The 24,903-nt window shown below is 48.3% G+C and overlaps 1 protein-coding gene across 6 annotated transcripts in view; it reads left to right on the forward strand.

The window, feature by feature from the left end:
• The window catches only part of KAZN (kazrin, periplakin interacting protein), a 1,058,126-nt gene that overhangs the window by 711,784 nt on the left and 321,439 nt on the right, over positions 1 to 24,903 (forward strand). The window lies entirely within an intron of this gene.

Raw genomic sequence — 24,903 nt, forward strand, 5'->3', positions numbered from 1 at the left:
GAAAAAACATTTTTGAGATTCATCCAAGTTGCTAGGTGTCTCACTAGTTCATTCATTTGGTAACTGAGGAGTATTGAATTGTACAGACAGAGCACAATTAGTTTTTCTGTTCTCTTACGGATGGACATTTGGATTGTTTCCCGTTTGGGGCTATTCTGAATAAAGCTGCTATGGGCATTTGTATACAAGTCTTCTGTGGAATTACATTTCCATTTCTCCTGGCTACATATCTAGGACTGGAATGGTCCTGGCTGGTTCACTGCAGCCAGGCCAGCGCTGACATTTCAGCAACTTTGGGCTGACCACCCCATGACCATAATCCCTTTCGGCTCCAAAACCCCACAACTATTTCAGCTGAAAAGCAGCATTTGCAGTTGTTGCATTTTTTTCTAACATATATATATCTAATATATATATGTGCATTTATGCATAACATAAAATGTACTATTTTAATCCATCTTTAAGTGTGCAGTTCATTGTCACTAAGCTGATTCACAATGTTGTGCAACCATCACCACCATCCATCTCTAGAATTTTTTGCTCCTTTTCAAACTGAAACTCTGTCCCCATTAAACACTCACCCCTCATTCCCCCTCTTCCCAGCCCCTGGCAACCACCATTCTACTCCCAGTTTCCGTAAATCGGACTATTCTAGGCACTTCATGTAAATGGACTCATACAATATGTGCCCTTTTGTGTCTGGTTTATTTCACATTGCATGATGTTTTCAAGGTCCATCCATGTTGTAGCGTGTGTTGGTACTTTGTAAGGCTGAATAATATCCCATTGTGTGTATGTATCGTGTTTTGTTCTTATATTTTTAATGGAGGAAAAAATTCATCTAGTAAAAAGAATTTTTAAAAGAGCATACAATACCTGACCCAGAAACTCTATAAATTCTTCCTTTACTCACCCAGGACATGCGTGGCTATATTAGCACTCATGATATTCTAGATCCAGGAGGTCTCGAAATGCAGACAAATCAACACATACGGTGCACTTCACAATGCTTTTTAGTATAAAAGGTGAGCTGCATAAGGAGTGTCAGCAGCTGGCGTGCAGCCATCAGCACCTATTCTTTCTCATTTGAGCTGGTTTCCAGTAAGTCCATTAAAATCCTCTCTCCATTTCTTTTTCCAGAACTGTTCACACTAGAGTCTGAAAAGCAGTCTCTTTGTTTACATTCACCTTGGCTGTTTTAAAACCCTATTTGTCATATCTGACACACTGCAAGTTTCCTATCAGATATGAGAGGAAGTGCTTCCTGAATGGATGATGGGCGAGGAAATGTGAGCTGAAAGCTGTTTAGGCTCTGAACCCCGGTCCCTTCCCAGGAGCTGCTGACAGTCTCAGTAGTGGGACTGAACCTGACAACAGGTGGAGTGTAATTGCCTGGGTGCTGAGTTGCTCCAGAAGCACACAGAAACAATAAAGGCTGCAATTAAAACTCTTTGCCACTCATATTTGATAGTCATGGCCTGTCCCGAAGAAGATGCCTAGGTCAAGCACACAAATTATATGAATGGGATATTAATGCAGGGACACAGTGCAAAGATTTCTCACGCCTACTCCATGGGGGATGCTGCTCAGCCATTAGACCTCAACTCAAGTCACTGTTAGACTTTCTGGGACCCTCCAAGGAGCACTGACCACTGTGCTTTAAATCTCTGCTGTTGCTGGTATGTTTCTATCACTGTAGCCTCGTGACACATGTTGACATACAGAATGCGCTCAGTAAATATTTGCCAAATGAATGGATGAAGAATGAATGCCACTGAGTCATTACCTGTTTATTAATCTCGCCAGCCTATTAGCCCCTTCCTAGCAGAAATTGTCTTATCTTCTCCCCAGCTCCAGCTCACACTGCCTGGCACATAGTAGGTCTGCAGGTTTCCAGGGTATTCAGAAGTCTAGTGCACGTCCTATTGTAACCTAGTTATAACTACATATGTGTGTCCTGTCTCCTGCTGCTGCATCTTTCCCGTTGCTAAGGCAGTTACTTCTTATTGTTATTTATGATTCTTTGTATCCCCGGCATCTGGCACATGTCTAGCACATAGTGGGAGGTCAATAAAATACATAGTAATTATTGAATAGTATTTGAGCAGCAATTTCATTTTTCTCTCCCACTGGAGCACTTGCATTTCCTCTGAAATACAGTGAGACTTGTACTCCATTACCTTGGCTCTTGGGCTTCACTCTAGCATAGAATTGGTGACCCTGTCTTGGGCCTCATGTAGGCAGGTTTTATTACTCAGGTACTGGGATAGGCTCTTGCCTCATCTCTAGCTCCTCTGCACTTCTTCTAACATCTTTGCAAAGCTTGACATGTCTCTTTTTTGTTGAGTCTTTTAATGACACTGTAGACCCAGGAAAACCAACCTCAGGGTGGTGGCTTTGCAGGTTGGCCTCTTGGGATCAATGCTGGGGTTGTGGGTGGAACAGGCTTTTTGTCTTGTTGAGGTCGTACAGACTGAGTTTGATCCCAGCTCGGCCACTCTCAGCTCTTCGACCTTGGATGCAAGCTGTTTGTTTTCCCATCTGAAAAATGGGGATAAATCATATCCATGAAGAGTGGGATAGGACTGGATGGTGTACTAGTTTCCTATGGCTGCTGTAACAAATTATCAAAACCTCGGGGACTTACAAAAACCCAAATTTATTCTCTTACTACTCTGGAGGCCAGAGGTGTGAAATGAGTCTGATGGGGCTAAAACCAGGGTGTCAGAAGAGCTGATTCCTTCTGGAGGCTGCAGGAGAGAATCTGTTTCCTTGCCCTTTCCAGCTTCTAGAGGCACCTGTGTGCCTTGGCTTATGGCCCCTTCCTCCACCCGGAATGCTAGCAGAGCAGCATCTTGTCTATCTGGCTCAGCATCCTACAGCTTCCATGATCACATGGCCTGCTCTCACTCTGACCTCCCTGCCTCCCTCTTACAGGGGCTCTTGTGATTCTATCAGACCGACCCAGATATCCAGGATAATCCCCTATCTCAAATCCTTAATTTAATCATATCTACAGAGTCCCTTTTGCCACATAAAGTAACATCTGCCTGGGTTCCAGGGATCAGCATGAGAACACCTTTGGGGGCTGTAATTCATCTTACTGTAGATGGGCCTATATACAGTGACCTTCAAGTAACAAAAGTGTCACATCGTCCTGTGTTCTCCATTCCCACAGGGAAACTTATATCTAAGACTGTCTTAGTGTGGGTTCCCCTCAAAGCAAACTGAGTCAGAGATACAAGAAGAAATCGTTTATCTGAGAGGTACCCAGGACACCAGTAGGAAGGGCTTCAGGAAGGGAAGGCAGCCAGCAAACGGTAGGCTTCCCAGCCAGTTACCACTGTGGGAAACTAGAGCTTAATCCTGCCAGCAAAACTCAAGGAGCCAGTGTACAACGTGCCTTGGAGTTAGCCAGCCCTACAGGTGGGGGAGCTGTGGTATCTATGCACCAGTTCCCCTCAGCCATTGATGTGAGAATTCCCATAGCTGTGTGTCACATCTGGCCTGCTGCACAGGTGACAAAGCGAGCTACAGCAGGAGCCCCAAAGCAGGGATGTAGGAGCCCCAAGGGCAGACAGCTTCCCCGGTTCTGCATCTGGGGTTGGGGTATATTAACAGACCCTGATAGGTCCCCCCAGGCAAAGAAATGCGGCAGTGGCAGTTGGAAGTTAGGCCAGCGTGCACCCATGTGCTGAGGAGGAGGAGATGTGAGCAGAGTAACTCAGCAGTGTCTTCCCTAGAGCCCAGGGCCTCAGAGTGCTGTTGGTCAGCAGTCCATCACCACCATGCCTGGACACCTCTGCTCGCAGTGGTCAAGTCATTTGCTTACTTTCGGTTATTCCCAAACCTGTTTATGCCCATTGCACAATCACTGAATGAAAGAAACTAAGTGGAACGTCCAGTTATTTAATACAACTTAAGTCCAAGACTTGATAGGAGTAAATTGTTTTTAAAAAATGCTGTTCAGTTTGATATGGTCAAGACAAGTAAAGGATATGATGGCAGGGAAGGAAGAACCACACAATTCCAGAAAGGGGAGTTATGTCTCCCTGTAAAGGAACCCAAGCTAGAAATGATACGAATTTTGAGTGTGGTTTATGTGGCTGTGTGTGTACGTGTGTGTATTCAGTTCCCATAACTCCATGAGGTAGGTGTTATTCCCATTTCATTGATCATGAGTGAAGAAACTGAGACCCCAAGAGGTGAAGTAAATTCCCCAAGGTCTGCAGTTAGTGGGTGGCAGAACTTGAACCTGAATGTCCCCCTCTCTTTGCCCAGCACGACCTCCCCTGGGCCTTAGTCTACCGCTCTTGGAAGCCATGCCAGAATTTCTAAGCATACCCACTTCAGCCTGACCAGCTTCTTGGAGCTGACACCATCCCACATTGCTGGGAGGGACTTTAGGCAAAGTCCTACCCAGCCCAGGAGCCTCCTGCATGGAAAAAAGGGAAGCGATCTGGGTTTTTTTCACCTTTTCTTAACTTCTTTTAACATTCATGAACTTCCATTGCTTCTTAGTTGATCATGAGAGTGCCTGAAAAATCAGCTAAGTCAGCCCCACCCCTCACCTTCTAGCAAAGATGCTCTAGCAGAAATTCTGGGCCATCGCCTTCTGCTGTGCCCAATATCAGGGCTTAGGGGGAGCCCTGAAAGAAGGGCCCTGACACTGAACTTGGCTTTTTAAAGATCTCCAGATCTGGGAGTCTGACAGCAATAGGAATCAAACAAACATCAACTCAAAACCTCAGTCTGGGGGCTGCAGGGCCTGAGGCTTCCATGTTCATTCCAAGTGCCAAAGAGTAGGTTTTATCTGGAATTCTGTTTGTGGGGCAGAGGGAAAGGTTTTCGCTGAAGCAGAGCTTATTAAAGAGGCTATTAACAACCCCCCAGCCCGGACCGGCTGGCTTTCTTCTTCCATTATATATGGAACTCCCTGCAGAAGGGGTGAGGGAAGAGCACGTACCCCAAGAGTACTAGTTCAGTAAGAGGTACCTGAAGACCTGTTAATAGACTAATGTGGGGATGGCTGGCATGCAGCTCTTATAAGGCAGCTCTTGCTCCCCTCCACATGGAAGGCTGACCAATCTACACTGTGGTTGCCAGCATCCAAAGTAGCCTTCCTTATTTTCAATGAGGTTTTATTTGCTTGTTTTTGAAGGAAATGCCAGTTGGCTAGTTAGCTAGTATGGTAATTCCTTCAGCATCAGAATGGCAGCCTTTCATGAAGGTGGTTGAAGGAAGGAATAGACCATGTTCATTTAATATCTATTTCGTGCCTGCTATGATTGGGCCCTGGGCTTCTGCAGTCATAGAACTAAGACATAACTCTTTACTGGACAAGAGAGATGAGTGACCAGGCGCATGGTAAGTGCCATGGGACATAAATGCTGGGGATGTAGGAGCCCCAAGGGCAGACAGCTTCCCCGGTTCTGCATCTGGGGTTGGGGTATATTAACAGACCCCGATAGGAGGCGATGTCTCAGCTGAGTTGGGAAGAATGAGACTGGCTTAGCCAAGTGGAGAAAGCAAAAAGGATGCTCTAGGCAGTCTGGGGAAAAGCAGAGAAGCAAGACAGGAAATGGTGCCTTAGAAGGACTTGAGGGAGTCTGATGTGGCCAGAAGGTAGGAAAGACGCTGGGGAAGATCAGACTGGAGATGGAGACCAATTCCAGCCAGCGGGGCTGTTGAGTCTTGCTGACGAGCTGCGATTTGACCCTGCAAGAAGTCGCTAGTTGTACCTGCTTTTTATGGCATGAAGCTCAGCTGCAAGGAGGAGGCAAGGGACTGGGATGATTTATGTGGGTAATAATATGTCATATTCTAGGAGTTTGCTATGCATTTTCACGGGGCTTAAATTGGTAGGCAAATTCCACTCTTCAGTTTTAATTATGTAAGAGGCAAGAATTATTCTCTTCATTTTCAGCATGGAAACCAAGTCTGTGCACTGACCCCTCATCAACGACTTCGTGCTGGAGTTCTGCAGTGCCTCACTGCACAGGGTGGCCAGGGTCTTGATCAGTCCCGCCACTAATGTTGGACTATGCCAACCCAGTCTGATTCTACCCCCACTGCCCACTGCCTGGGCATGGCTCTCCTCCTGGAATCCTTTGCTGGTACTGTGTTCCTCCCTCCTGCATTGACTGGGTCTTCATACCCAGCCTCAGGCTCATGGGCATGCTACCCACTTGCCAATTTCTGTTCGAGTCTGTTGGGCATGCAGGGAGGAGAACACGGCTGGTCTCAGTTTGGCTGTGTGACCCTGTATGGACCCTTTCTCTCCCTCGGCTTGTTTCCTCTTGTATTAAAGGACAGTGTTGAACTAGATGGGCTGTCGAGTTCTCTCAGAGGCTGTGTCTGTCCTGCTCATGCCTGCATCCCTCAGTGCCAGGCACAGAGCAGGTGCTCAGTACAGAACTGTAGAATGAGTGTGAGAACACCCATCACGTGCCAGGCAGCATCTGCCCCTGAGCAAACACTGGGAGAATGGAACAAGACCCCTGCCCTCAGGCATCTGGGGGTAGAAGTCAATGTGGAAGTAAATCATTAGAATGTGGTGCAAACAGGTGTAAAACACAAGTAACAGAAAATACTGTGGCAGCGGGGGAGTGGCTGCCCTGCAGAATTCTTTGATCCCATTTCATCTCAGTGGAACCACAGAAGCAGCTCAACGGGACTGCCCACAGTTGTAGGCACACAGAGACGGGAACCCTACCAGGGGTGCTGAGCTGTCAAGTGTCCATCATCTTCATGGATGCAGTTACTTGTTATTCTATATGCCAAGTAGCATGTGTCTGCTTTCACAACTGAGGTGACAAATTTGGACAAAGATTATTTTTTCTTTAAAAACAGTGCCAGTAAAAGATTACAGATAAAACCATGCTGAGTTGTGTGGATCTGATTTCATGACACTTACAGATGGAGAGCCGCTCAGGACCTGGTCTGGCAAGGGACTCACATCCCAAGGACGGCCACCAAAGGGAGTGAGAGCCCCTCCCCCACCCACTCCTGATTGCAGAGCAGGTGTCTTCTGGGAGCTGTCCTCTCGGATGAGGTTTGGGTGGAGCTGCCGGAGGATGTTGAGAGCACGGAACTCTTTCTAGCCCAGCAAATGTTTGCCGTCAGAGCTTCTGCATTTGAGGCAGCTGGGAATTTTAGACGGTTGATAAACGAAATGTAAGGGGCAGCTCTGCCTGGATTACTCCTCAGCGGGACCTCATTGACCCTGCTGGGAGAACCGGGAGGTTTTATTCCTGGTGCAAACCTAAAGTGGCCAAAATGAAAAAGAAACACGTGCAGGGCTCTCCCAGCAGCCCGGAGGCTGGAGCACCAGCTAAGCCCTGCTCACCAGATGGCTCGAACTGCATATCCAGGAGAGCCCACTCCTTCGGGGCTGGTTAGGCCCTGCAGGGATGCACTGAAACTCTGGTTCACAATGCTCAGCTTGTCCCGGGGGCAGAGGGCATGGCGAGCCCCTCAGATGGCACGGAACCCGTCAGGATCAGCCGGTGGGAAACAAACGCCACATGCAAAGCCAGGCGCGTGTGTCGCTGAGCAAAGGAACGTTATTTCATGGGGTTATTCTCATTAAACAGAGTGAAACAGGCGTTAAAGTGCCTGCCAGGCTTCCGGCTTCTCTCTGGGAAACGGACTCAGTGGATGGCAGAGGCTTCCCCTTCAAAGCTGACTGCACACTGACAAAGTCAGTTTTCAAAGCCGGCTGGGATCGTGGAGATCCTGCTGTGTGGCAGCAGAAACCCCCCTTTCTGGCCAACGCAACCTGCTGTGTTGATCCCCTCACTTCCTCCAGTCGGATAAGGGGCTGCTCTCCGTGAACAAATGAAGACGGGGCTGCACACCTCATCCAGGAGTCACCCTCAGCGGTTTTAGCCCCCGTCGTGAATTATGCATCTGTAGGCCTGCTGGAGGTTTTTCTTGTCTTCCTTTTTTCAAGTGCTTGTAATACACGAGGCCCCATAAAGCATATGTGTGGCCCAGTCCCACATGACAGTGAACCTGAGATGGTCGTCTGATGTTTTTACTTGGAGGCCTGGGATTTAAGGAGGGCAAGGAGCTGAAGTAGACGTCAGGAGAGGGCGGATAACCGCAGTTATGTATTCACGCTGAAGGCGGAGGTGGGAATTCTCCAAGGCAGATCTGAAATGGAACATGGGGCCAAGCCCCCTCCTGCACACTGAAGTAATTCATCGCTCGAACGATTGACTTGGGGTGACAGCAGCCCCTGCTGATGTAAAGGAGTTTTCCTTCATGCTCTTTCTCCATTTCCAATTCTTTTAAATCAAAGAGAAGAAAGCCACACCCCAGTTTTGGCCAAAGCCATGCACCAAAATGGTATGGTGCTTCCAAAACAGACCCGAATCCCTTCCTTAGCAGAACAGGGTTCTTTTATGTGGACTAGTATTGTATACCAGCCATAGCACACCTTCTAACTTCACTTTAGACAGGGTTCTCATATGCATAGTTCTTTCAAGACAGTAGATTCCGGAGGCCGCACTGTGGGTTGTCTTATTTTTGCACAGTTGCACTCCCCCACACACCAGGTGCCTGTGGTGATTTACAGAGATGTTGGAATACCTGGTTACTGTGTTTCATTCCCGATCCATTATTGTTCTTCCTAATTCTGCAGTCATTTGCTGGTTAAGGCCATTTAGAAAACAAATGCATATTATAACAGATAATATTGAATTTACATTTATATCTCAGGTGTACAGGGAAAACGATGTGGCCATTAAAGGCAGTTATATAATTTTTAGTCATGGCTAGAGACTCTCTGCTGACGGAGCAAGTGCTGACTTCGATATTTAACTGAATGTTAAATTTTTTAGAGCTTTGGGGATTTTTGACTCTTGATGGATGATGGCTCAGGACTTTCAAATTTCAGGTGGGAAAAAAGAGAACTCCCTGCTATTGCATTGTCTATTTAGGTGTTTCATTAAATGTGCTTACAATGTATTGATCAGTGAATCAAGCAAGATATAAATAGTATATCTACTATAATCCCATGTATGTGTGTATACACACACATACACACAAACTGTACAAATATACCTATACAATATACATAGATATATAAATACACATCTATGTATATTTGTATAGTTTGTGTGGGTGTATGTATGTAGTATATATATATTGTATATTTATATACCCATATACATATAGAGATATACATATTCATTCTTCCAGATATCTTTCAGTACATACATGGAGGGATAAGTAATAAACTACTAATAGAGGTGAACTCTGGATCTATGGGGTTTTACTGTTTTAATCTTTAAGCAAAATTGTTTATTCTCTTTATGGACAACCCACCATGAGATGAGCCAGGTGGGGTGCAAGCACTTGATCCAGAGCCCGGGAACGGGTCCCAGAGCCCATCGCAGTTTATCTGTGTCTGTCAGTTCTGTATTCAGGTGTTAACATCAATTTGACCAGTTTTGGTCTTTACCAAGGGGCATTTTTAGAGGGATGGAGATTTGTCTCGACTTGTCTCTACCAAATAATTGCCTTTTCCTTTTCCTTTGGTGTCCAAAAGCCTCATGGGGGTTTGAGAGGTTAAGCGGGAGTGATCATATTTCCTGTCCCCAAAGAGCAATGGTCCTCAAACTGTTTGGTCTTTGGATGACTTGGACAGGACAAATGAACCCTGTCACCTCCTTCCTATTTGCCACTCCCAATAAAACAATTCCTAGAGGAAAATATAATGGGAAAGCTCCTTGACATTGGCCTCAGCTATGTTTTTGTGGATCTGATGCCTGAAGCACAGGTGACCAAAGCAGAAATAAACAACTCCACAACATCTAACTCAAATGTTTCTGTACAACAAAGGACGCCATCAACAAACAAAAAGGCAACCTATGGGATAGGAGCAAATAATTGCAAACCATATATCTGATAAGGGGCTAATATCCAAAATCTATAAGGAACTCCTACAACTCAAAAGCAAAAAATCAAATAATCGGATTAAAAAATGAACAAAGGACTTGAACAGACATTTTCCTAAGAAGACATACAGATGGTCAACAGGTGCATGAAAAGCTGCATCCTATTTCAATCCTGGGAGGCTTGAAGCCAGATGTCAGTCTCCCTCCAAAAGCAGGACCTCTGTTGTGCTGAAGCTGCAAAACTCTGACATCACTAACCATCAGGGAAATGCAAATCAAGACCACAGTGAGATCCACATCGCACCTGCTAGAATGGCTGTTCTCAAAAAGACAGGCGATAGATGTTGGTAAGGATATAGAAAAAAGGGCACCCCTGTGCCCTGCTGGTGGAATCTAAATTGGTTTAGCCACAATGGGAAACAGTATAGAGGTGCCTCAAGAAATTAAAAATAGAACTATCTCATGTTCCAGCAGCCCCACCTCTGGGTTTATCTCCAAAGGAAATAAAATCCCTATCTCAAAAAGATCTTTGTAATCTCATGTTCAATACATTATTTACAGTCATGACAAAAAAGGACATAACCTGTCAACAGATAAAGAAAATGTTCCATGTGCATGTGTGTATAAAACATATATATATATATATATAACAGAATATTATTCAGCCTTGAAAAAGAAAGAAAGCCTGCCATTTGCAGTAACACAGATGAACCTGAAGGATATGATTCTAAGTGAAATAAGCCAGACAGAGAAAGACAAGTAGACAAATACCCTATGATATCACTCAGATACAGAATCTAAAAAAAAAAAAAACTGGAAGTCACAGTACGAGAGAATAAAATGGTGGTTAGTGGGCAGGAGACATGAGGAGACATTGGTCAAATTTAGTTATAAGATGAACACATTCTGGAGACCCAGTGTACAGTATGGTGACTGTGGTTAATAATAATGTATTGTATACTTGAAATTTGCTAAGAGAGTAGATCCCAAGTATTCTTACCACAAAAAGGTCACAATAGGAGGTGACATTTGATTGTGGTCATCTCACAACATATACCTACACCAAAACATCTCATGCGACTTTGGAGTCCAAAAGCTTCATGTTGGTTTGTGAGGCTACGTGGAAACTTGTACACCTTACACGTTTATCATTTTTATGTGTCCATCAGACCCCAGTCAAGGTGGAAAAAAAAAATCAAACCACCTCCTAAGGGAGGCAGTTCTTCCTCCTGGCAATGGGATGCTAAGGGAGGGGCAGCAGAATGAATGATTTCTTCTCACCAGAGGGCAAGGGAGACACATTGCTGTCATTCCGGAAGTCAGGACTGCAAACTGCTCTTCAGTCCGCCACACAGAGCGCCATCATCTCTGGGTCCGTCTGCATGTCGAGAATTCACAATAACCCGGATGTTATACCGCTTGGGAAAAGCACTGTTTTAGAGAGCGAAACTATTAAATCTGTTGGAGCTGGATGCGTCCTGTGTTACTTTAACCTGAACTTGGACAGTGAAGCAGACTGGTGGGGAGTGCTTGCATGAACCTAACCACATGCTGGCATAGAAACTTAGATTTTTCTCCGTTTAAGCAACCTGCTCCATCAGCCGTACTGTGAATTTCCCTCTTCCCCTATAAATCTGTTTGTGTGTGGGGTGTGTGGCAGGATTTCATTCTGCCAGACCTGTCACTTGGTGTTCAGCAGAGTCCATAATTCTCACTTCATTTTCAGAGCACCCTGTTTTTCTTGAGTGTTTGGAGACAAGTCCAAAAGTACGTTCCAGGAAGGGGACCAGATATTTATCTCTAGATTCAGCATATTGAGTTTGCTTGTCATCCAGGTTTTTGGCTCAGTCCCCCTTAAAGAGGCCCAACTGAAGAAGGGTACTAGTGTCCAGAGGGGCCCCAAAAGCCTGCCCCATGCTGCTGTGGTGATGGTCTGTGCTTACAGAGAAGATTTAAAATGTAGCATGCAGGCTAAGCGTGATTTTAACTCGAGGCAGTAGCGTGGCTTGAGCGCCAAGCTAGGAGGAGATGGGCGATTAATCCTTTTGACATTCCCTTTGAATAGCATCATATTTCAATCCTGTTAAGCTGTGAGGCCAGTGTTTATCAGTCTCCCTCCAAAAGCAGGACCTCTGTTGTGCTGAAGCTGCAGAACTCTGCCCAGTTCTGTGCCTTAAAGGTGGCAGTTGGCGCGGTCTGCCAGCTGATCCCCCTCCACCTCAGCGGCCCCCAGCTGCTTCTGCTGGCCCATCTGTCACTGACCAAGCAAGGGGTCAGTGGGCCTGGTGCCCTTTACTAGAATGTGGTAAAAAGAAAAGAGAAACAGCACTTCTGGAAAATAGAAAAGAGGGAAGGGGGAAGTGGTCAGGCATGCTGAGGAATCCAGAATTGCAACTGTGACTATCTCCACACTTCTGCCCTTCCTGTTCACATCTCCCCGACTGAAATGTTCATTCATTTTTTTAATTCATTCATCAAACATCTGTTGAAAAGTGCATTGCACTAAGGTGCCACAGATGCAAGGATGCATACAGAGGGTGAGGCCCATACCCTGGTTCATCGAGACCGTCTAGGAGTGGCATGGATGTTAGGAAGTGTTGAGCGTGTAGGATTCAGAGATGGGTGGTCTGGGCTCTGTTGCCTGACAGTGCCACTTACGAAAGTCACTCTATCCATCCTTAAGCCTCGGTTTCCTCTGCTGTAAAATGGGTCTGATAGTGGTACCTATCTTATGGGATTGTCACGAGATCTAAATAAGTCACTGCAAATAGCACACTCAGGAAGCAGTCACTCATTCTTGGGTTTTGTTACTAATTCTATTTTAAATCGCGTTATAAAAAGGCAAACTCCGAGTCCAGGGGAAACATACTAGAGGGAAATGCACCTTACCTCGGGGGTCAGGGAAGGTCTTGATGCACATCCTTGGTGACGGGGCATTTAAGTGGAGAATTGGAAGTAACTCCCACCTATTCTGTCTGCGAGGGTTAACCACTCATGTAAGCGCTGGGTCTGCCAAGTTTGGGTTTAATTGGATCCTTGTCTTCTCTCTGCTTAGAAGAGAAGGTCCTTGTGGGCAAGGAGTGTACCCTGTACATCTTTCTAGCACTTTCTGCCACAATAAACATCTCGTATTGCTTTGCCCTTCATTGAACTCCCAGATAAGCAAGTGACCAATTTGTACCTGCACACAGGTGTGGAGGAAGATTTGAGTCTGTTACAACGTGGTCCTGGGGACAGCTCCCGCTGGCCTCACCAATGTACAAGGTCACCTGCCACGTTATAACTGTTCAGTGAGTTACCAAGGAGTGGAACCCCACACTCTGGGACTGTCAGAAGAAGTACACCCCCCCCTCCACCCTCCGCTCAAGAGGTTAAAGGAATTCCGGAAGGGAATGCAGAGAGCACGGGGCCCAGGAAGCTGTGGCATCTGCCTCTTTGTCCTGCCTCTGCCCCTTCTTGCGTGCCACTCATTCCCAGAGGCCACGGCTTTTCGGGCTGCTGTAGCCCCCCACCACAGCTAGCATGCATGTACCCTGACTAATGTAAGAGGCGTGATCCTGAAAATGTGTCTGTAAATCTTGCTTGTTATGGTGAATACAGTAAAAAATCTTCAAAGAGATGTGTTAATACACAACATGTTACACATAATTCAGTTTTCCTTTAGCTATTATGTTAATTTGCATATACCATATTTTTAATTTGCCACCCATGCTGAGCTTGTGAGCCTGAGACCTCAGAAGGGTCTGAGGACTGTTCCCTCATTGCCCTCCTCCTAGCGTCAGACTCTGAGCCCATCACTTACTCTACAAGGACTGGCGAACACTCCCAAGCGTGCCAAGCCCTGTGCCCGTGAAAGCAGGAGAACCTGAGCGAGGCAGCAGTTTCTTCCTGGAGTTCCCGGTCCTGGGGGATTAGGATATGATGGGCTAAAAGATGGGTATAGGGGGGTTCATGAGATCGCCCACCTGGGGGAATCAGGGAAAGAATCCCGACGTTCTAGACAGAGGAGAGAGTGTGAGCCTGGCGAAACCATGTGGTGTTAAGTGGGTTGACGCTGCCGAGCTCCGAGGGGTGGGCAGGGAGTTGCATGGCTGAGCCAGGGGGTGGGGGGTGGGGGGGTCTCACACATCAAGCTGAAGAGATGAGCCAAAAAAATGCCCTGAGCAGAGTTGGCCAGGCGAGGAGTTTGGGCCCCACAGCGGAGTTCTCTGCCCCCTGCATCCGCGGGGGTGGCTCTGCCATTTACGGTGGGAGCATCGACATGGGCTGGGGGGTTCTCTCACCTGAGCATGCTTCAGAATCACCTGGAGGTTTGATAAAAACCCACGTGGCCGGGCCCCACCCCCAGGGCTTCTGATTCAGCAGGTCTGGGGTGAGACTGAGAATCTGCATCTCTGACAAGCTCCCAAGGAGACTGAGCCTGCTGGGCCAGGGACCATACTTTGGGAACCACTGCGTAGGCATTCATGAGGTCAACTGGGAGAAGAGGTGTCCCCTGTGACTAGCTGGAGAGAAGGAAAGGAGGAGGAGAAGAGCGGACAGGTGCCAGATAGATGCAGCTGCCCACAGACAGGGTCCTCGAGCTCATGTTCCTGGTCCCAGGTGACAATTCCTGGGACTCATCAAGCTCATAATGGCAACAGTTGTGTTAAGGAAATGATCAGCTCCTCAAAACCGTGCACAACTTTGCCGCATCTGGAAACATAATTCATTTCTCTTTATTTTTCATCATCTCCATTTTCGTGCAGAGTAAATACCGCACGTTGAAGGCTTTATTTTGGAAGCCTGTTTCCTCACTGATTGACAGGCTGCTCTCTCGCGGCTTTCTGGTCACCTTAAGATGCACCATCAGTGGGCAGTGGCTCCGAGTACAGCAGCTTCATGCTTCCAAATTCCCCTGCCTAGTCCTTCCACCCCAAATTCAATGATCCATCAAACACTTCAGCCCACTGAGGGTGTAAGTGTAGAGGGGAGGAGACAAAGCTCCTTTTTGATCATGCAAAGGCCCACTCTAAACTCGGAAATGTTGACTTTTCCAAATGGTCGTGCAAGCCCAGCAATGTTGCCCCCAGATGGTGGCCCCTGGCCCGAGCCACTGGCCACCGCCTGCCTGTCCTTCCACCTCTGTCTCCTCTCCACCCCATTCTTCATGGTTCCTGCCAAAGGCCCCAATGGCGAGGCTGCTTCCCAGAGCATGGAGCCATTGGAAAAAGCAGAAACAGGGTCATGGAGGTACACTTGCCATAAAAGCTCAGCCCCGCCTCTCTGCAGGGTGAGACGAGCCTGGCCGGATCCTGGAGGTTTGCTGGACGCTTTGCTTCTCCAGGATTCTTCCCGATGTGAGCGTCTCCCGTGCCGTGGTTCCTGGTCCCCGTAGAACAGCTATGAATCTCAGTCAGCAATATTACTTACATTTCTTGTATACATTTTAATGATGTTCGTATGGCACATTCAGCTTTAATTTCAGCTTCGAGCCCCATTTAGGCAGAGTGGTGGAAATGTGCCATCCGGCCATCCAAGCTGGGGTGGGGAGGCCCTTAAAGTGCCCGGGGGCTGGGGGCGGGTGGGGGCATCTGCCCCTGATGTCATCTGGACACCCAGACATCTGCGGAGACCTCTGCCTCCCCATCTGGTCCTTGCCTGGAAGCCACATGGCTGCTGCTAAGTCGCCCTTGGGGTTGGGCAGCTGGCTGTGTCCCGACTGTCCCATGGCGTATGGAAGTAATTCCACAGCCGCACCCATGTGGGGCTCCAGCAAGCTCTTCTCTCATCCCAGCCCCGATGCCACCCTCCCCACAAAGTGACACAGCATTCCCCCTTAGGAATTATTATTTAATTCTTGGGGGAATTCAGTGATAGTGCTTTTCATGAGCCACTCTGTGTCGGAATCCATTCTATGTGTCTCCGTCTGCCACTAACATGTCATCTCATGGGGTCATCACCAGCCTGTTTTATATCCCTGTTCCCAGATCACGGCGTGGGGCCTGGCAGAAGAGTGGGTGGACAAAGCTCGCTGAATTAAAATGCAAAGACTGTTCAAACACCTGGAGTTGGCGAGCCCCAGTCCTGACAGGAAATAGGAAGCGAGCCCTCCCCGCTGAGTCCTCCTTGAGAAAAAGAAAGTGGGCATGAACATTCGGATTGACAAGGACATAGAGGCTTGACAGGTGAGGTGGGAAGCGTTGGGGAAGACAAGCCCCATTTATCTCTGCCCTTCCATCGTCTGGCTGTGGCATGTACCTGGAAAGAAAGCCCCGGGAAATGGCTGGGGGATGTCCTTTAGAAGGACAGACGTGAAATCCCAACCCCCAAAGGAGTCCCTGACCATGAAGTCCCTGATGGACAAGAGGAGATGACATCTTAGCTGGCCCTGGGAAGAGCTGTGCTCAGTGGTGAACTTCAGAGGAAGGGTGATTTTATGGCCCTCAGATTGGACCCAGGAAGACAGGGAATGCTATTGGCCCCACCCAAGCCCTTCCCAACTACCTGGAGGCCTCAGAGGGCTCACTGTCACACCTGTGTCCATTTCAGCAAATACACATCGGGCAGGTGCTGGCCCTATGCTAGACCAGGGGAATACAGTGGAGAATGAAGCAGGCTGGTGGCAGCTGCCTAGAGCCCACCATGGGGAAGAGGTGTACCACTATCCAAAACTCAACAGCAAGTCAGTAAACCAGTTCTAGGTTGTAAAAGATACAAGAGTGATAAAAACAGGCAGTGAGGGGAAGAGGGCTAGTGGGTGGGAAAGCCTGTTTCCTTTGGGCAGTGCAAAGGCTTCTTGAAAAAGTACCATCTGAGCCGAACCATTTGAATGGTGAGAAGGAGCCAGCCAGGGGTGTGCTGGTTAATAACCCTCTGTTAAAAAGAGACAACAAAACCCTGAGTTGTGGAGTTTGCCAGTTTCCATGGCCCCACCTTACTCCCACCGTGTTTCTATACTCCCACCATGAATGATTTCAAGCTATCAACCTGATGTTATGGGAATAGATGTGCACAGTCAGCTCTTGTGAGCTGGTGTGAGTCCCACGGCACTCAGTGGAGTGAACCATGCAAAGACACGGGGAATGAGAAGTCCAGGAGATGGAAACAGCAAGTGCAAAGGCCCTGGGGGCAGGAATAAGGCTGGTGTGTTCACAGGAACAAAAAAAAAAGATCTCAGTGTGGCCTGCTCATAGTGATCTGTGGGCCAGGATCTGTGGGCCGTGGGAAGGAATTAGGCTTATGAAAGTCTGGAGAACCCTACAAGGCAATGGCCATGTGCTGGGGTGGCACTGCTGGTAGTATCGTTGATGATGGCAACAGCAGTGATAGGGCCTGATGTGGACTAGAAGGAGGATGTGCCCAGGTCGTTCTGGAAAATTGGCTCTAACCAGACTGACAGCATGGTCAGGGACTGTGCTCACTGGCCCAGTTCATTTCCCACCCTCCCACGGTCTGGTGGAGGCATTTGTTTACTATTTAAGAGGATGGAATATTTCAGCTGCAAAGAAATATTGTCATGGCAAACGTGTCCACACGCCCACCCTCGGCTTGCAAATGTCAGTGGGACGGAAGTTGAATGCATGTGTCTGGCTCACGTCTGAAAAAGCTACGGTGCTCACCAGAGGCAGCAAGACACAGAAAGAGACTTTAACCAAGGCAGCTTCCTGGCACCTGTTTATCCTCTGTTTTAACAGTGCTGGTCACAGGGCCAGGAAGGAATCAGCGAGGAGGGAATGAGAGCAATAATGAGATGTTAGCAAGGAGTAAGCCCCTCTAAGACGTGGATCAAGTGGATCTGGGCCCATGTGGGGTGAGCCTTCCCCACAATTCTTGCCTCCCCTCCTGGCTTCCCATGGGAAACCTCAGCACGCTGAGGGGCCAGGGCGGCCTGAGCGGACTTCAAAGGGGGGTCGTGTCCAAACGAAGAGGCAGAGAAGATTTCAATTAAGGCTGCTTATTTATTTATTGGACTTTTCAGAAGATGTGCTCCCCATGCCCTCTGGGCATGGGTGTATAATTTAAAATGTGTTTTATGAGTATAATTTTTAAAAAGCAGAGAAGTGTCCTTCAGGCAGCCTCCCCAGGATTCTGACCTCAGATGGGAGAGGCTGTAGGAGGAAAGCTGCCGCCTCACCGTCCACGTGACCCGTGCACACTGGCCCTGCTGCTGCTTGCTGCTGTCTCCCTCCACTGCACGCACATGAGTCCGTGCACCCAGGCCCCACCGCATCCCCCACTTGTTAGGGCACCTTGAGTCTGCCCCCCACCCCTGTGGTCCCTCCCCTGCTCATTTGGATGCTGGAGCACCTCCTCATATGTGGTCAGTTTTCCCGTCCGGACAGATGGGTCTGCTGTCTGGTGGTCCGTCACCAGCGTGCTGCACACAGGACTGAGGAGAAAGAGAAAGCACTGGGCGGGAGGAACCGCGCTCTTTGCTTGCTTCACAATTCTCTTTAGCTCCTAAATTTGGTAAAAGGTCTGGAGGAGGTTGCCCCACAGCCCAGGAGGTTGAGGAAGCAAATTTCTTTCTAGGGGGTCCGAACTTAAAATGGGTTTCCAGAATACTCTGAGATGGGCTGCAAAATTGTGTGTGTGTGTGTGTGTGTGTGTGTGTGTGTGTGTGTGTGTGTGTGAGCGTTGCTTTTTCCATAGAGGGTTGGCAGCTTTCTTCACATTCTCAAGGAGTTTTGTGGGTTTATGACTCTCAAAAGATTACGAATCAAGTGCCCAAAGGTAGAGATGGTCCGCCTTCCACCAAACAAGATGAAAACATGCAAAATTTGTGTGCACCTGCAGGGGCTTCATGAGCACCCCCTGAAATCCCATCCAAGACCCCTATTTTGTTGACATCAGGGCTGGAGTTGGGAAAAGAGTGCTGTGTGTTAGGAGTGAGGCCCCACCTCTTAACTCCCAGTCTTCTGTCTGGTGCTCTGTGCTTTGGGGAGGCCCTCAGGCAACAAAACCTTGCATCAAAATCTAGAACAGCCCTTTCTGGTAGGCTTCGTGGAGATGCTGAACGTGAGCCCTTGGTCAGCACCCTCCTTTCAGTACCACACTCATTTCTCGTGTTTCATTCTTTCTTCATCCGAGCATGTGAAAAATAGGGATTTACGCCGAAATCTATCCTTCATCCACCTACCCTCCAACCCCCCTTTTAAATAATGTTGGTAACTTTTCGCTTACCGTGTTCCAGATACTGACCCTGCTGAGCAGACAATCCAATTTAATAATAATCCCATCAGGTAAGGGCTACTGCTCTTCCCATTTTACAGATAAGGAAACTGAGGCTTTGAGAGGTTAAGGCATTTTCCCAAGGTCATGCAATGTGTGAACACCAGGGCAAGGATGCAAACCCAGATATATGTTGGGGTCTTTGAGACTGCACCTGAAAACTGCAGGTCCCTTCTACAGCATACATCGTGGAGGAGATTGGTCAGGAACAGGTTGACCAGTTCTCCAGAGAAGATGAGGCAAATGGACTGAGACAAAGTGGCTAAGAAAGGAGAGCCAGCTAGGCTTCCTCTTACTGAATCCCAGGACCAGACAGACTCATCCACCCAGCATCAGCTCTTGGAGGGGAAGGAAGGCAAAAGAGAATGGAGGGAAAGGAATAGCTAGCTATGCATGGTGCCCAGTTTCTCTTTCCAAACTTAGCTATCAGATCAGTCACTCCATCTCCCCTGGGATCAAGTGAAAGGAGTGGGAAAGAGGCCTCAGGAGTGTACCGACTGATGACCCTTCATATGAAAGGAAATGCCAAGGGTAGGGAAAAAGTGCTCCCGACCCAAGGGGAGTTGGTGCCAAGCTGCCCTAAAGATCCTATAATCCCTTTGGTCCCATAGTACAGGGTGCCTGTAGACAAAGTTCTAGAGTGTCCAACATCAAGTCAAGGGAAAAAGTGACCCAGGCCAACTTTGCATGCCATTGGCGTCACCAATACCTAGCTCCATCACAAAACCCACTGTGTGCATTTAAAAATCAGCTTAGTCCTCCACAAAGCCAAGAGGTGTGTCTGCTGGGAAAAGGGAATGACAATGACCCATACCTTGCTGGAAGCCTGTGGTGGGCCTTGGCTCTGGGAGATCATCTGGCAAGTGACCCTTGGTGAGACATCTAAGGCTTCATTCATCCTCCAGGACAGGCCATGTGGTCATGACATCATGTGCCTTCAAGGACTTTGCGTCCAGAGGTAATGAGTACAGAAAAGGATACTGGCAGGAACGGTTCTGCTCCATCCACAGCACCTGGTTACTGGCCAGAAAGTGAATGTCACAGGAACCCTGGAGGTGATGTAATGCCTTCAGAAGTGTCGAAAACCACTGCCCGTCCTGTGGAATTCATTCCATTGGCTTCCTAGTTTTAGCAGGTCTTTCTCCAGAATTCCCCATGCCCATTTGATGGTGGTATGGCTCCTCCTTTGAAGTCTGTTTCCCTTCGTTCTCAAACCTAACTCCCAGCAGCCCTATATTGCTATTAAAGAGCCTGGGGATTTCTTTAGAGTTCTGGAGTCACCAAATGCTGTTTTGGATGCTTTGTAAATGCTGAGGTTTTGTTCCAAGGCCCTGTTGTCTTTTATTTGTTTGTAAATTATCAAGAAACCACATGTTTCTGATTCATTTACGCTGAAGTCATCAGGGCTTTGAGTGGTTGTTGGAGGTCCGTAAAGGTTTTATGTCTCGGTGCTTGTTCCTTAGCATTCCTCTTTAATTAAGTACAGTCTGTCCAACATTTACGAGGGCTCTGTGCCCAGCGCTGTGCTAGGCACTGGAGGTGCAGGGAAAAATAAAGCCCAGACCCTTCTTTCAGGGAGCTTGCTGCATGAGTCAGTCTACAGAGAGTTCATGAAATTAAGTCAGGAGGGTATGTGTTCGTTTTGAAACTCCAGGTCCACAAGTTTGAGCAATTTCCAGATCTGGCCCCTGTGGCACTTGCTTTCTCCTAACTGGCTCAGGGTTTTGGCCTTTTTCCTTCCCAGTTGTGGACCCTTAGCAGTGAGCCCAGAAAGTCTTGATTCACTGTTTCTAAAGCCTGTTCACCCCCAAAGACCCGGCTCTGCCCTTCCATAGATAAGAATTTCCAGTGTTCCCTTGGAGTCGGCACAGATGCCCAGGGGGCCATGAGAATTCAGGCTTTTGTCTCTGGGTCCCAGTGAGGAGAACATGGAGGTAAGTAGAGGGAACAAGTGACGTCCTGCTTAGCTGGTTCTGTTTCACAGCCTCAGAGTACAATCCTGACAAACTCCTGAGTTCCTGTGAATTTTTTCTAAGCACAATAAATTTTCTTCCTTTAATTCCCACAATGGAGATAATAAGATGTTTTCCTAAAAATTTCCCATGGACTTGTCTTTTCTTCCTAAATGTGCCAAGTATCCAGTTAAGAATTGCATACAGTTGGCATCAGAGGGCTTTCACCTGGTCTCTGCTCAGAGCCACATAGTCTTTTTAAAGACCCCAGTCATGGAGGAGAGGGTGCCCCTGCGTGGAGGAAGGTCTGGGCTCACGCACAGCCCCGTGGACGGCTCCAGCTGCCGAGCCGGGAGTAGCACCACGTGGTCAGGAGCGGCCAGTTCTCACCCGGCAGTGTCTCCTTAGCCAGAGGAGCATGCAGCTGCTGGCAGCCCGTGTGGTCATTTCAAGGAGGTTTCTCTCCCTTTCCTGCAGTGCTGACCATCTGTGGACTGTCACTTGCTTTTGTTGTTGTTTGCTTGTTACTGTTTTTTTTTTTCATCATTTCATTAGCCCTCACCAGGTCTTGGAGTTTAGAGATACTTTTTTGAGCATTGAAATAAACAAGCCGGTGAGTGTCAGTTGCCAGGATGGTGTGTTAGTCCCTCTGTGTCTGGAGTCCCTGGCTTGGCTTGTACTAGGCACAGAGGATCTGTCGGGTGGTGATGGTGGCGGTGATGAAGACAAGGAAGGCAGATACTGCTTTTTTGAGTGCTTAGCATTCCCCCACCTCACACAGAGAAGTCAAGTCCTACCCCTATGCCAGGCACTGTGGTGGAGGTTCTACCTGCCTCTTCTCACTGTCTCCTTACCTGAGGGTATCAGGTTCTGTCACTGTTCTTATTGCACAGGTGAGGAATCAGCTGCAGAGGAGTCAGAGGCTTTGTGACCTTCCCAAGGGCATGTCAGTGAACAGAGAGCTGAGATCCAAACCCGCAGGGGTCTCACTAAAGAATCCAGATTCTTGTCTTGAATTCTGGAAAGAAAGACCAAAGTCGTAAAATGCAGAAGGTTTGTCTTTCCAGTTCTTTTTCCACCATGTCTAAAGGCACATATGAGGGCGGATATAATGAAATCAGCTCCTAGGAGCCACCATAGGCATTGAACTCCTGAATCTGTAGAACTTAGACTAAAAAGTCCAGGGAGACAGCTCTGAAGAGGTGGTTCTCAGCTTGCCAGGGGCTCAAAAGAGCCACCTGCAGGGGTTGGAGGAGCGCTGAAGTGCCCCCCGAGATGGTCCACCACGGAAGGCGATTCGGGTGGCTCAGCGGAGAGAACTGGGGGCTGGTCTTCCCTACAGGAAGCTGGTCATCACGCCAGCCAGTATCTAAAAAGCCAGCACTACCAGGACACAATAATGAAAAGCGGGAGAGTTGAGGGACAGGATAAACCCACGCTGCTCTGGTCCTTGGCATCTAAGAGTGGAGGCAAACTAGAGGGAAGGTCAGCGGGAAAATGAGCTCACGTGTACTGGTGTCTGCCAGGGGCTGGTGATGGCCACATGCAATTTCTTATTAACATTTCTAAACTGAGGTAGGTTTTCTGCTCCACAATTTACAATAAAGAAAACAGAGCTCAGAGAGGTTAAGATTGCCCAAAGCAGAGCAGCGGGTGAGAGGTGAAATGAGGATTTCCTGGACTTTGCATCACTCCCTGCTACCGTGTGCGGGACATGAAGATCTGCTGTCAGAGATGGCGTGTTGTGTCAAATGATCCCCCTCCGTCAATTCATACCACATCCCAGGCTCTAAAGACACAGAAACACCACACACAGCCTCTGCCCTTGTGGCATTAACATTGAAGAGAGAAACAGACAATAAACATTGATGTGTTTCACTGTTAGCCACTTATTTACAAGGGCAATACGTGCCATGCAAGAGAAGGGCTTGGCATTTGAGAGCATGTTCAGAATTTCCCCCATTTTCCCATCTCCATTGCTGCTCCCCCGGTTCCAGCCACATGTCTCTCTCCTGGCTTCCGCAGCCATCTCCAAGCTCTTTCTACTCTGCCAGCCAGAGGGCTCTTTTAACTACAAATCAGCTCATGTCATTGCTCTGCTCCAAACCCCACAGAAACCCCCACCTCACACAGAGAAGTCAGAGTCCTAACCCAAGGTGAGCCCGCAAGGCCCCCCTCACCTCTCCAGCCCCTCTTCCTCCCTGTCTATCATTGTGCCGGAGCTTAGCTGCACCACCTCCTATTAGCTGTTTCCTGCATACCTCATGCAGGCTCTACCTCGGGGCCTTTGCAATGGCTGTCCCGTCAGCCAGGAACACCTTCCCCGTATCAGCATGGATTGAGCCTCACTTTCTTCAGGGCTCTGAAGAGGAGAGTCCTATTCTGGTTGGGCCAGGCCTCCCTGTCTCCTTTGCCCCAGTTCATTTTCCCCAGTGCAGCTCTCACTGTTCAGCATTCTTTATATATATTTGTTCATGTCTGTCTATCCCCAGTGGGATGAGTTATATGAGGCCAATGCCTTGGTCTGTAATGTGTTCTGCCACATGCCCAGGACCAAGAACAGTGCCTAGCACACAGTAGATCTTCAATAAATAATTATTGAGGGAATAAATATGTAATTGGGGAGCACATTTTGGTTTGGGGCTCAAATTTGATTTCTTTGAAAGAAGGGAGGTGTCACAGGCAACTCCTAAAATGTCTCCCATGGTCCCCCCCTCCTGTTGTGCATGCCCTTGTGCAAGCCTTTCCCCCAAATGTGAGCAGGACCTGAGACTTACTGCCAACCTATAGAATATGGTGCAGGGGATGGGATGTCACTTCCAGGATTAGGTGACAAAGGCCTGCACCTGCTGTCTTGCTGAAGCGCTCTCACTTGCTCAGGCAACCCTGCAGGTTGTGAGCGAAGGAGAGGACCACATGGCAGGGAACTGGGGGCAGTGTGTGATTAACAGCCAGTGAGGAACTAGGGGGTCGTGTGCACCAGTCCATGAGGAACTGAATCCTGCCCGCGGCCACCACCGCCACATGAGTGAGCTGGGAAGCAGATCCTTCGCCGTTGACTCTTGAGATGCCTGCAGCCTCAGCTGTGACCAGGAGCCCACGGAGAGACCCTGAGACGCAGACCCAGGGAACCCAGGATTCTGGGCCCAGATTCCTGATGCGCAGAGACTGTGAGATCATCAACATTGCTTTAAGCCACTAAGTTTGAAACAACTTGTTATGCAGCAGTAAGTGACTGACACTAATAGTTAATGGGACCTGGGGGGCAGCAATTCTGAGTCTAGAAGGAGCAAGATGTAGGGAATTCAAGATGAAAAGGAACCAGCAGGCTGGAGCTGCATGAACTGGGGTAGAAGAATACAGGAGGAGGTGAGAAAGGGCACAGGGGCCAGGCCCTGGGTTTGAGGTTTAACCTAAAAGCTTATATAAGCCACTGAAGGTTGGAGCCTGGGAAAAGCATTATCCCATTTGCAATGAAAAGATCACCTTGGCCATTAGAGGGGCAGCAGTGGGTGTGAGGAGACCTAGTCTGTGTCTGAGATGCCTTGGCCCTGGTGCCTGGCAGTGGGGATGGAGAGGGTAGGTTCTAACAGCATTTAGACTCAGTGATTCATCAGATGGGCCCAGGACAGTGACCGGAAAGAAAGAGATGCCACGAGGCTGATCTGCAGGTTTCAACAGTCCTTGCCTCTGTTTTGGCCTAAACTTCAGGCCATTGAGATGCCTTGTTGGTTCAGGTTGATGCCAACGATGTGGAATCACACCATTCTCAGCAGAGAAGTTTTCGATGCTCTCTGAAAAGCAGGGTGGAGGAGAGAGGGGAAAACCAGGCC

Source organism: Manis javanica, chromosome 4 (assembly GCF_040802235.1).
Source record: "Manis javanica isolate MJ-LG chromosome 4, MJ_LKY, whole genome shotgun sequence".
Classification (NCBI taxonomy): Eukaryota; Metazoa; Chordata; class Mammalia; order Pholidota; family Manidae; genus Manis; species Manis javanica.